Here is a 13,330-nt window from a genome sequence, read left to right as displayed (position 1 = left end):
TTTCATATTACATTAATTTCCATGACAAGTCAAATGTTATTTGTAGTAGTTCGGTTTGGTGTCCCAAACAAGCATGGAGACACAGTGCAAAGGTAGTTCTAGATAAGAAGTACAGTGCCAACAACTTAATTTATGTACGTTGTGTCATCATTTCATTGAGTCATTTCATGCTACATGTGCTTGTTGTTATATCGCTAAAGGCAAGGAGTAAGGGTTCAGTGCACGAATTAAGAAGCGTACTTATCCCTTGGAATATTTGGTTATCAGGCAAGCTTAGTTAATTGTTGGTTTATGTGTGTACTCCCAATACCTTTTCCCGGTTACCCTAAACACCCCTGTACCTATCCACAACCGCTCCCTAAACCAACCAAGGTGGAAGGGGTCACTACATCTGGCTTCTGTGGTTAGGAAGGAGTTGTGTGATACTCCAGGGGTGTGACATAGGGTAACCCGATTAAGACTGCGGTAGTCCAGGCATGGGTGTAGTTATTGAGAATCTTTTTTGAGTACAAAAAACAAGAGGAGGCTCCAGCTGGGGATTTGGCGGGGCGGATGGTGCCGCTCTCGAGACTGGTATCCAAAGAAGCTTTAAGGCCTTTCTTTTCAGGAGCGGATAACAAACATCCTCCCAAAAAGTATGATTGCATTTTTCAAGGTGTCTATGGAGCATTCATCTGGTCGATGTGGTGACAGAGACTGAATGATAGCACTGGAGAAGATATCAGTAAATTGGTGATATTCCTTGGGTATTTGGTTGATATTGGACATTGGAGACGTGTGATTCTTTGGGTTGTATTGACGTGCTGGTATGCTCGGGTCCTGGTTTCCCAATCAAACAGTGGGAAAGAAAACTTTGATCCTAAAAATAGGGACCCAGCAACCCAATTAATGTAAGGATTGTGGCAATGGAACCAGGGCATTCCTAAAACCACAGGGTAATGTGCTGCCTTGATTATGTTGAAACTCGGGCACTCCCGATGGTTATTGATTAACAAGGAGAGACCTGTGGTATGTTGAGTAATGGGACCGGATGACAATGGCTGCCCGTCGATGCCTTTATCGCTTGGATCTGTTCTTTGGCATCCGTGGGGATTTGATGTTGGGCCCAATCGTCCAAAAATACCCCCATGGCACCACAATCGACTAAGGCCAGGGCTGGGTGTAGTTCCCCTGATGAGAATGCCAAAGTAATGTGAAGGATCACCAAAGATGAATGGTGAACAGGCCCCAACTAGGCTGAAAAAGAGCAGGAATCTACCTGCCAAAGCTGAGCTCCATTCAGGATCGGGAGCTGGTGTTCCCCAAACGCTGTGGTGGAACGATGGGACAGTTCCGAATCATGCGCTTACTGGAAGCGCAATATAGGCACAGTCCATTGGTAACCAGACTACTTCTTTCCTCTGGTGTGAGGGGACCTCGCAAGGCACCCATCTGCATAGGTTCAGATTCCCCCTGAGAGGACTGGGGCACTTCACTTGAACTTGGATAGATAGGCAAGGGTTTCTGAATGAAAGGACAAGTCTTCTTCTCCGCCTTCCTTTCCTGAAGACGGTAGTTGATTTGCAAGGACAAATCCATAAGGCTTGAAAGGAACTAGGACGGGCAAAACACGCCAGTTCATCTTTGACGACTTCATTGAGGCCTCTGTGGAATAGGGTAAAACATGCTTCAGCAGACCAATCAGTTTCTTTGGCCAATTGCTTGAACCTCGTAACATAAGTAAGCATGTCTCGAGTACCCTGCTGAAACTCGAGCAGCTTCTCCTGGTGGAAAACACCAGTTCAGGTTGGTCAAACATGGCCTTAAAGGCTGCAATGAAGCCGTCATAGTTGTCCAGTAATGGGTCCCCTGAGGCAACCAAGGGAGTTGCCCAGGTAAGAGCGTTACCCACAAGGTGCGATACCACAAACCCGCCCTTGGCTCTGTTGGTGGAGGAGTAGTACAGTTTAAATGTGAAATGCACCAAGGAATCCAAAAAGGATAGTAAGGTTTTCGGTGCTCCATCATATTTCTCCACAACCCCACAAAGTGCAGCACTTTTTTGAAAAACAGATTCCCTGTACAGAACCAACTGTTTAAGGGCCGAGTTTTCAGCCTTGAGGTTCTGAACCTCTATAGACAGTTCTTGCATTCCCCACAATAAGTGCTGAAGAGTAGGATCCATGCCCACAGATGCAGAAGTTGATGGGCGTTCCAAACTCTCAGACTCAGCAACCAAAGAACCAGGGCCCACCTGAGGAGACTTGGATGAGTACTTCTTAAAGGATGGCGACTTGGTCTTTTTTCTTGTGGTGCGGGTCTCGTGTTGAAAGGGGCGAGCTTCCTCTGATGCCACCCTGCTAGTTCAAACAGACCGAGCAGGCTGACACCAGGGAGACTGCCCAAAGACAGGAAAAAAACAATTTGGGGAAAAACCTGCAGTTGAAGTGTAGGAGACTGCTGCAGCATGGATTAATGAAGGCTGACTGGTTGCAGAAGGCAGCGTAGAATTCAGCAGTTCACACAGAGTAATAACGCTGATGTGATGATGCCGACAATAAGGAGGCAGTACCAAGAGAAGACAGAAGGCAGAATGAACAGAGGAGTGCGGAGCAGCGATTCACGAGAAGGCAGGTAAGAGGAAGGAAGGGGGTTATCAGAGGTTGAAGAGCAGAGACGGGAAGAGGAAAAACCTGAAGAATGGGAAGGAAAAAGGAACAGAGTGCTGAGCACCGAAGCAGGCTAAGCAAACGATTGGTGAGATGCGAGGTTGCATAGTCGTCCGACGCTAATGTCATGGCCGCCAGAGCGAACTGAAAAAACTAGATGGCGGACCGAAGGACAGCAATAACTGGTGCCGGCCATCTTGATAGGAAAAACAGTCGTCACGATGACGCAAATGCCTTTCCAAGCAGTCCAAAAAACGCCCGCCGGCATGACAGTTTGCAGCACGGGACAAGGCGGTACTCTCGAGCCCAGCACACTCCTTGTCCTCGTCAGCACAATGTTCACAGTTCAGTTCAACAATATCAAAATCTTCAGAGGCTATGTTAGGCAGAATTATACACAGTACCCTTTGGGAACACTACACACAATTAGGACTACAAGTGGCAGCACAAATTCAACTTTGGTAAAAGCCTGTACTACACAGTAAAGTGGTAGCAATGGCTGAGCAGCCAGACTTATCTCAAGAACAAGTGAGCAGTATCAGATAGTTACAAAAGGGCAGCAGTTACTATGCTTCAAACAAACACTGACTCAAGGTTTCCAAATAAAAGAATATACAAATATTGACTTTTTAGTTGTATAACATTTCACTAAAGTAAAGCAGTTAAAAAAAAATAATCACTCTTAATACACCACCCCACTCCCAATAGTTTCCAGACGAGTTAAGCACAAAAAATGAAGTGTGAGCAAAATGGCACTCTGTTAATTTAAAAGGGAGGGAAATACAAAATGAGGCAGAAAGGAAGCAGTACCAACAGGTAAGTAAGCAGGGCAATCTAGAAATAGGAACTCCAGTGATAGGATCAAATCAAATAGGCTTAGGACCAAAGTCAATAGGACAAAAGTCTTTTGCTCAAGATCACACGGTTCAGGGAGTTCGCAGTTAAGTCTTTGCCAAGGGTTCCGGAGGAAGTTGGTCAGCAGAAAAGTTAGTTCGAAGAGAAGAGAAGAGGACAAGTCCTCGGATTGGAGAAAGATTTCACACACTTTCACCGCCGCTGAACGAAACGAACAACCAGATTTTGAACAGTACCTTAACAGTACCTTAAATGGAGAAGAGGCTGTAGCTGAGGCGGATGTTCCTGGTAGTTCCTGCAGGCTCACGGTTCCTGAAGAGTCTGACGGACTGACGCGAAGTAGGAGGACTGGAGGGTCCTCCACTACCCATGGAAGAAACCAGTGTGACTTGGGTTACCAAGGGAACCCAGGGCAGGGATCCTAAGACCCCTCCCTCACATCCTGCCTATCCAGACTTTCAGGTGCCTAAAGGAGGGCTTCTGTGCAGAAGCCCGCGAAAAGGCAGTGAACAAATGAACCAAACCTGGTTTGGCACGTAGAGACAAACACGAGAAAGACTTTTCCAAAAAGAAATGGCAACTAAACCCAGTCGGAACGATTTTTAAAAACAATATGGTCAAGCGGGTTTAAGTTTGAGGCTACTAAAATAGCCTAAAACAATACCATGGTTATTTAAGATAACCGTGGTAGGAAAAATAGGGTAGTTACCTCTGCCACCAGCCAAGTCTTAATGGAAAGGGAGCAAAACAGTGCTCCAAGAGCCACAGGCAAAAAGGGATAAAGATTAACCCTTTCCAATACTCCATGTAAAATGCGGTGTACTGGGTCTGTGGTTTAAAGAGACTATGTAAAGTTAATGGCAACTTTACATGTTTCTGGGAGACAGTAGTCAGTCCCAGAAAAATGGAGTCTGTGGGAAGTCTGAAAGACATCCCTGTGTCACTGCACTGAAGGTGCTGTGTAGCACACAGTAAAACGATGATGCCCATGGAGTAAGTGAGGCTCCATAGCCCAAGATCACACAAAAAAGAAAAAAACACACAGCAAAATACATGTAAGAGAGGGATACAAGGCTCACACTCTTGCCAGGTGAAAAAAGTAAATCCCAGAAATCCAGCAAAGCTGCTGAGGGACTCAATAGGTAAGGGAAATTAGCCATTTTGGAGAATTCTCCCTAACACTCCCACCCCCTCCCCCCCCTAGACTAAGGGCCAGGAGGATTTAATCCACTCCTGAATGAATCTCTACCTCTGGTTGGTTAAAAACATCCTAGAGAGACTATCAGCATTTTGGTGGTGACATCGTGCTCTGTGCTCAATGGTGAAATCAAACCTTTGCAGGCAGATTGATCATCTTAGAAGTTTTGGGTTCTCCCCTTTCATTTGCATCAACCATCTCAAGAGTTGGTGGTCAGTTTGAATCACAAAAGTAGATCCATACAAGTATGGTCTAAACTTCTTCAAAGACCACACAATGGCAAAACATCCGCGTTCTATGGTTGCCCACCTTGTTTCTGGTTCCTTCAGTTTCCTACTGATGAAGCAACTGGGGTGCTTCCTACCTATACTTGTATTGGATGCATCTGTCTGCACAATGAAGGGTTGGTAATGATCAGGAGCTCTTAGGACTGGAGCTTGACAAAGGGCTTTCTTCAGGTTTTCAAAAGCTTGAGTGCACTCCTCATTCCATCTAACCTTTTTAGGACATTTTGGAGGGATCATCACATTCAAGGGAGAAGCTATGGTCCCATAGTTCTCTATGAAGTTCCTGTAGTACCCAGTGAGACCTGTGAAAGCTCTCACTTGGGTTTGAGTAGTAGGGGTGGCCCAGTTTTGCACAGTTTACTTTGCTGGGAAATGGCCTTATCTCACCTCCTCCTACCTCATGACCAAGGCAGACCATTTTGATCTGACCAATTTGACATTTACTTGCCTTTATGGTCAGATGGGCCTGCTAAAGAGCCTGCAAAACATATCCTAGGTGATCAATATGTTCTTTTCATGTAGGGCTGAGCACTGCAATGTCATCCAAGTTTGCTATGCAGAAGTCCTCCATCCCATTCAGAATTTGATTGGCCATCCTTTGGAATGTAGCAGGTGCATTATTTAATCCAAAAGGCATACCCTTAAACTGGTGGAGGCCTGATGGGGTTGAGAATGCAGTTTCTCCTTGGAATGGTCTGTCGGGGCTATTTGCCAATAGCCTGAAATTAGGTCAAATGGACTGAGATACTTGGCTGAACCAAGTCTATCCACCAGCTCATCTGTCCTTGGTAAAGGATGGGCATCAGTCTTAGTGACTGCATTTAGAGCTATATAGTCCACACAGAATCTCTACTCCTTGGATCCTGCCTTTGGTACTAGAACAACTGGACTAGACCATGAACTGGTAGAGGGCTCTATAACCCCGAGATCAAGCATCTTGTTGACCTCTCCTTTGATGTGGGATCTCACATGTTCTGACATTTTGTACCCTATGCTTTTACATGTAAACAGTCACCAGTGAGGATATCATTCTGGCCCCAAGGGGTCAAGCCTGGTGAAAGTGAAAACAGAGAGGCAAACTGATTCAACAGAACTTTGCACTCCTCCTGGTGTTCAAAAGTCAGTTGAGGAGAGAGATTAACTCTTATACTCTCATCTAAAGGTTGGCCTCTGAGGAGGTCAGGTAGAGGTTCATTCTCCTCCTCCTCTTAAGCTGAAGCTAGAAGCAGAGCTCCCACTTCTGGTCTCGAGACGTATGTCTTCAAACGGTTGGTGTGAAAGACTCCTTAGGTCTGCCTAAATCCACCAAATAGTTCACCTCTCCGAGTTTGCCCACAACCTTGAAGGGTTCTATCCATTTGTCCTGCAAGGCCCTCTGCCTTGTTGGCACCATAACTAATACAAGCTGGTCTTGAGTAAACTCAACCATGCTGGCCTTATGGTCATGCCAATGTTTGACCAGAGCCTGGCCAGCTTTAAAGTTATCACTAGCTTCTGCCATCATGTGTAGCATTTCCCTCTGGAGACCTATCTCATAGTCAGTCACTCTGACTGGCTTGTGGGATGGAGCACTCACCAACCCCTCCTTAATCAGGGCCAAAGGACCTGTGACTGGATGGCCAGAGAGAAGCTCAAAGGGACTGTAACCAACTCCCTCCTGAGGGACTTCTCTATAAGCAAAGAGTAGGCATGGCAGTAGAAGGTCCCACTTTCTTCCAAGAGGTTCCTCTAAAGCACCTATCATGCTCTTTATGGAACGATTAAACCTCTCTACCAGTCCATTTGTCTGTGGATGGTAGGCTGTAGAGAACTTGTAAGTGACACCACCGTTTTCCCACATGGTTTGCATGTAGTGGGACATAAAATTGGATCCCCTCTCAGATATCACTTCCTTAGGAAACACTACTCTGGTAAAAATACCAAGTAGAGCCTTAGCCACACCCTGAACCGTAACAGTTCTCATAGGTATAGCTTCTGGGTATCTTGTAGCATGGTCTACTACAACCAGGATAAACCTGTTCCCTGAAGTTGTGGGAGGGTCAAGGGGACCAACAATGTCGATGCCCACCCTCTCAAAAGTAACTCCCACCACTGGGAGAGGCACCAGGGGTGCCACATTCTTGGCTCCACTCTTGCCAGAGGTTTAGCAAGTGTGATAGCTCCTACATAATTTGGCAACTTCTACACCCATTTTAGGCCAGTAGAAGTAGAGGGAGAGCCTTTCCTTGGTCTTTTTGAAGCTCAAGTGACCAGCCAAAGGTATCTCATGGGCTAACGGTAGGAACTGGAGTCTTTTGGCAAAGGGCACTACCATTCTTTTGCAGTCCGCAGGGATAAACTCAGTGAGTTCACTGTAGAAGAGGCCATCTTCCCAGCTTAACCTGTGCTTTCCAACTTCTTGCTCATCAAGTTGGTTAGCAGCCTGTTGGCAAAGACCTTCAAGAGTAGGACACTCTGTCCTTTGCTGAAGTCTGCCCTGCTGGGTCCACCTTCTGCCAGTAAAGACTGCAGCTCAGGATGGTCAACGGGGTCAAGATCTCCAACTAAGACAGTGTCTTCTTCCAGATCTGATTCTTAGTTTAGTTTGTTTATTTATAGAGCGCGGCCGAACCTTCGGGTAGCTGGGCGCATAATCATGTGGACAATATCGTTACATATCGTTGCGTGAGACACAAATGGGTACATACATTCAAAGTTACAAAGAAAGGTACAGTGAGAGTCGAACATGCAATAGTGCGTGAGCATCGGATTACATGGAGGTCCGTTTCAGGATAAGGTTAAGTCGTACGGTGGGAATTGGTGGAGGCCGGCAATTCCGTAAATGAGTGGCAATGTATTAGGTAGAGAGCCAGGATTTCACTATAGCTCTAAATGGCCAGAAGGAAGCTTCCAATCTAATAGCGAGAGGGAGTGTATTCCAGCATTGAGCTGCAAGAACAGGGAAGCTGGAGCCTCCTGCTGTTTTTAGATTGAATTTGGGAATCTTTAATTGGTGCAGATAGGGAGTTATGGTCGGCCTGGAAGTGCTGTGTCTGGCGAATTTGTCAGATAGGTCGCGTGGGTCAGTCAGTGACAGGCACTTGTGTGTAATGACAAGGGTTCTTAACTTAATTGTGTCGCGGATGGGTAGCCAATGGGCTTCTTTGCTGGTCGTGGAGATGTGAGCCTTACGTGGGAGGTTAAGAGCGCATCTTAAGGCGTTATTTTGTAGAATCTGGAGTCTGTTCAGATTTTTTGTTGTGGAGCCCAGGAAGAGTGCGTTATAATAGTCTAATTTAGACAATATCAATGCTCTAGCTAAGGTGAGACAACTGGAGGAGGATAGAAAAGGTCTGCAGGCATTGATAAGTTTATTAGTATAGGTGGCAGATGAGATGGAGGCATTTATTTGTTTTTTCAATGATAGAGTGGAGTCGAGATACACACCTAATGTTTTGACCTCTTTGGAAACTTTTATAATGTTGCCATCAATGGTGAAGGATTGGTACCTGGAATCCAAATTATTGAGGCATGCCTGGGATCCTACGATAAGTAGTTCCGTCTTATCGTCATTGAGGCAAAGACTATGTGTGGCCATCCAGCCCTGAATTTTTAGGAAAATTTCGCTAAGCTTTGCAACATCTTCTTCATAGCAAACAGCGAGTGTGATGAGGACCTGAATGTCATCTGCGTAATTGGTGTAGCTGACAACCAAAACGTCAAGGCGGTCAAAGAGAAGCTTAGTGAAGATGTGTAAAGTGTAGGCGATATGCAGGAGACTTGGGGGACTCAAATTGGATTGGGATAGGGTCAGCCGCCACTGATGGGGCGAAGACCCTAGTCGACCTGTCAGACAGAAATGACTGACTCCAATTGGTGGCATTCTGGGAGAATGCGGCAGCCGAAGAGAGGTGTTGAGTAAGGATCTGGTGGTCAACCAGATCGAAGGCAGCTGAAAGATCCAACAGGAGCTAAATGGCCAGATTGCCTTTGTTTTTGGCTTCATCCATTTGGATTTTTAGATCCAGGAGGGCGTTTTCTGTCCCGTGCCTAGGTCTAAAGCTGGATTGTCGCAGGCCTAGGAGGTTATTTTCTTCCAAATGTTGTTGTATTTGGGAGTAGGCTACTCCGTCTAATATTTTGAGGAGAAAAGGGATTGTTGTGATAGGTCTATAATTTGTGGGGATATTAGGGTCTAGGTTGGGTTTTTTGAGAAGGGGGAGGACCCAAGCTTCTTTGAGGTTGTTAGGGACCACTGAATTCTTGAAGGAGGAATTGATCAGTGAGGTGATGAGGAGCTAGGTCTTTAGATCCGTCCTTGATGACGGAAGCGGGGCACAAGTCACCCTTAAAATTGGATGGTTTAAGGCTGGCGATTATCTTAATTACTTCTTTCTCAGTGACTCGGGAGAAGTGAAAAGGTGGGCATTTGGGAGAGGTGAGGTCTTTTTTACTATTGAAGTTGTCTTTAGCGGCAAGGTTGGCTTTTTTGTTTTCGATCTTAGCTTGTAGCAGGGCAATTTTGTTGGAGAGGGCTAGCTGGATTATTATTACACCAGGCCTTGTCTTTAGAACAGTCCTCTGTGGGTGGTAGTGGTGATTCAAGTTCTCTTAGTATAGAGAATAGTTCTTTTGTGCCCGATTTAGCCTTCATTATTCTCGTATTATAGATTTCTTTTTTGGCTATTAAGATAGCAGATTTGTAGGTGGAGGCAGCTGTAGTGAAATAGTCTTTTGTGGAAGGAGAGGGAGCTTTTCTCCAGCTAGATTCTGCAGTTCTTTTAATGTTGCGGAGAGCCTTTAGTTCTGCTGAGAACCATTTGTTGATATGGGCCATGGGTTTGGCTTTACGTTGTTTGAGTGGGGCTATCTGGTTGAGGGCTAGTTCCATTGTATTTTTGTAAAGGTCTACCAAGGTAGCGGGGTTGTCATTCTGAGTGGGGAGGTTGGCTTTGGTGATGGGCGTAAGGAGTGGTCTAAGGTTTTCTATAGTGATGTTGTGATTGTTTCTGGAAATTATTTGTGGTGTCCTGGAGGGTGGTGTCGTTTTGGTAGCAGTTCTGGGTACTGAAGGTGATAAGGTGATGATCGGTCCAAGCACACAGTGTGATGTGTGACAGTGAGAGGTTATAGTTAGCATCTGCTAGCCAGTCTAGGGATCTTCCTTTTGTGTGTGTTGGCTTGTTAATGTGTTGAGTGAGGCCTAGGTGAGTAATGGTGTCATTGAGAGAGGTGGCGTGATTGTCGTTAGGGTCATTACGTCCCAAGTTGAAGTCACCCATGATGATAATTTGTGAATTGGGTTTGGTGTTAGTGGTAAGTAGGAGAGAGATATCCTCTTCAAAGGTGGATAGGGGGCCTGGTGGTCTGTATATAATATGTAGGAGAATAGTTTGGGTGTTCGATAATGGAAGTTTGATGGATAGGAGTTTGGCTGAAGGAAGAGTTGTGTAAGATGCTTCTCTGATGTTTAGGTCAGATTTAGCAATGATCGCCACGCCTCCTCCTATTCGAATTTTACTGTCAGCACGGATGATGTTATAGTTATCAGGGATGGCTAATGCTAAGATGGGACCAGTAGTTGGGTGGAGCCATGTCTCTCTGATGGCGATGAAGTCGAGGTGGTTAGAGGAGATAATGTCAGCTACATCGGTAGCATGGGCTACCAAGGAGCGGGCATTGATGAGAGCACCCTTGATGGGCATGTGGGTATGGTTAGATTTTGGTTGTGGCGGTGTGTGGGATGTGGTGCAGTTTTGGCTGATTATGGGGAAATGCAGTGTCTGTTGCATGAGGTTTCTAGTCTGGATGGAGACCGCTCTAACAGGTTTGTAACTCAGGCTAGTGCAGTGGCTCAGTCTATAGTTTATGAGCTTGATGGGAGGGGCTGCACTCTGGTTGGTGGTAGTAGTTGGTGGAGTGAAGCGAGAGCCTAGTCGTGAGTTTCTTAGCGGGTTAGGGCAAGGTATGAGAGGTGTAGGCGGGCGAGCAAATCTATTTATCCATTCCACTGGGGAAAGATGTTCTGGGTAGAGTGGGGAGTTCGTATTGGTGTAAATCTGTGGTGAGATGTTGTGGAGTAAGGGGAGAAGTGTTGCCATGGTCAATGTGGCTCCTCTTAAGGTGGTCATCATAGGAGGTAGGGCTCTGAAGTAGTGGCAATGGGTGGGGGCAGGAGTCTGGCGGGTGGATGGCTTGCGTGGAGTATCCGTGTAGGGTTGAAAAGTGGGTGGATCTTGGCCGTGGGGCAGTGTGGTGCTTTAGCAGCGCTAGGCAGAGGCACAGGACAGTCTATACAATCAGTAAATGCAATTGTGGGCCGTACTCTTCAGAAACTGGCTCAACCACACAAGGTTGCACCTCACACTCTGCCTCCGCAGGTGGGGGAATCACAGGTGTGACTTTGGACAATCTTAGTGATGTCCTTGCTGGTAGCACAGGGGTGCTGTCTGACTGTTTCCTAGAGGTCTTGGGTTTCCCCTTTGCCTCTGATTTCCTAGAAATAGCAGTGAGCAACTCCAGTGGCGTGGGAGTGATAGTTTCCTCTATCATATCCTCTGGAGAGCCTCTCAAGGTCCTCTCCCTTGCAGGCCTAGTGAGCTCCTGTCTCCTCTTACTGGGAGGCCTGGGGGTGCCTGACACAACTCCAAGAGTTTTCAGGTCATTACCCAACAGGACCCTCCCAAGCACTTCACTCTGCACACTAACAGGTATTTTGACAGTCATATCATTACACTGGATGGGAGCTGGTAACTGGGGAAGCATTTGCACAGGGCCTCGGCTAACTTAGTGAGGTGTTTGGGTGCCTTAGCAACATCCTCCACCTTGAAAAATGATTCATCCACCACAGTTATGCTGGCTCAACTGTCTCTGATGGCAGAGGTTTCCTAGCCATTCACAAGAACACTATCTTTATAATACTCATTAGTATTATCTGGGATGGAATTATAGGCATCTAAGTTCTGTTGTACCCCCAAGCCGAGGGTAAAGAAACACTAGCTGAGAGTCTCATGAGTTCATCAGCTAGTAGGTGAAAGTTTCCACTTGCCATAGGTACTTCTTCTACTGGGGGGAAGGCTAAGGAGACAGTGTGGACCCCTGAAGGTTTACCCTTACATCTGTGATCCCCTTTTCACATGGTCAGTTTACCCACAAGCATAACATTTCCCAAATGTCTTGATGAATGGGGGTTTGTTCTGACCACCATCTGGGTTTGGGTCCAGATGGTGCACTAGCCGGATTTGGTTTCCCTTGTGGTTTACCCATATGTTGCTGTTTGTGGCCCTCTTTTGGATTGGAGGAATTAGAATTCTCCTTGTTATCTTTCTTTGGCTGCTTTCCCTCATCTTTCTTCTGAGTTGCCCCAGAATCCTTGTGAGTAGTCCTGTTGGCAACCTACAAGTCAGCAGCCGTAGTTAACCTCTTGGGATCTATCTCCTTAGAATCGGCCAAGTGCTGTCTGAGCTCAGAGAAAGCAGGCATCATAAATTGACTCCAACATAACAAGAATTCTCATACCTTCATAAGTGTTCACTCTGTAACCCTTAACCCAAACATCTAAGTTTTTCAAACATTCACATACCCAGGTAGCCCAAGGGGTACCATCATGTTTTTTGAGGGTCCAAAACCTCTTACGGTACTGGGAAGGGGACCTCCCAAATCTAGCAATTAAAGCTAGCTTCACACACTCATAATCCATCCTATCCACCTCCCCCAACTCCATCACAACATCAGATGCAACACTGGGTAGCCTAGAGAAGAGCCAGGAAAGCAATTAATTCCCTTTAAGACCTTGACTACCATGGTTATATTCATACATTGCCAACCAATCCAAAATATCAAGCTTAACCTCATACATACCCACAATTTCTTTAGGCATACGGGGTCTCTTAGGTCTGGAAGACCTAGACGACTCTGGGAGAAAAGCATTTTGAAGAGACAATCTTTTCATTTCTAGTTCATAATTCAACTCCATTTCTCTGAGCTTAAGTTCTTGATGCTTCTGTTAAGTTTGAGCATTTAAACATTTGAATTCCAATTCAAGCCTCATTTTCCCTAGAGCAAGGAATTCAGGACTGAGTGTAGGACCTGTGGGTATCCCAGTGGACAAGGCTGGGCAGACAAGGGAGCAGTGAGGCCTACATTAGGAGACGCATCTGCCTCTTCCAACTCATCATTAACAGATCCATTATTATCCTTAACACTTTCCACATTTGCTGGAGAGTCATGTATTTCAGATCCACTCCCCAGACTTTGGTTCTTTAACAACTTTTCAATCAATTCAGACTTTTTGCCTTTGGCAGAGAGGTTCCTTTCTTTGCAGAGATTTCTTAGATAATTTGCAGTGTAACTCAGGAGGGTCT

The sequence above is a fragment of the Ambystoma mexicanum genome, chromosome 5q (genome assembly GCF_040938575.1).
Source record: "Ambystoma mexicanum isolate Mex_15411 chromosome 5q, UKY_AmexF1_1, whole genome shotgun sequence".
NCBI lineage: Eukaryota > Metazoa > Chordata > Amphibia > Caudata > Ambystomatidae > Ambystoma > Ambystoma mexicanum.
This window is presented reverse-complemented; position numbering follows the sequence as displayed.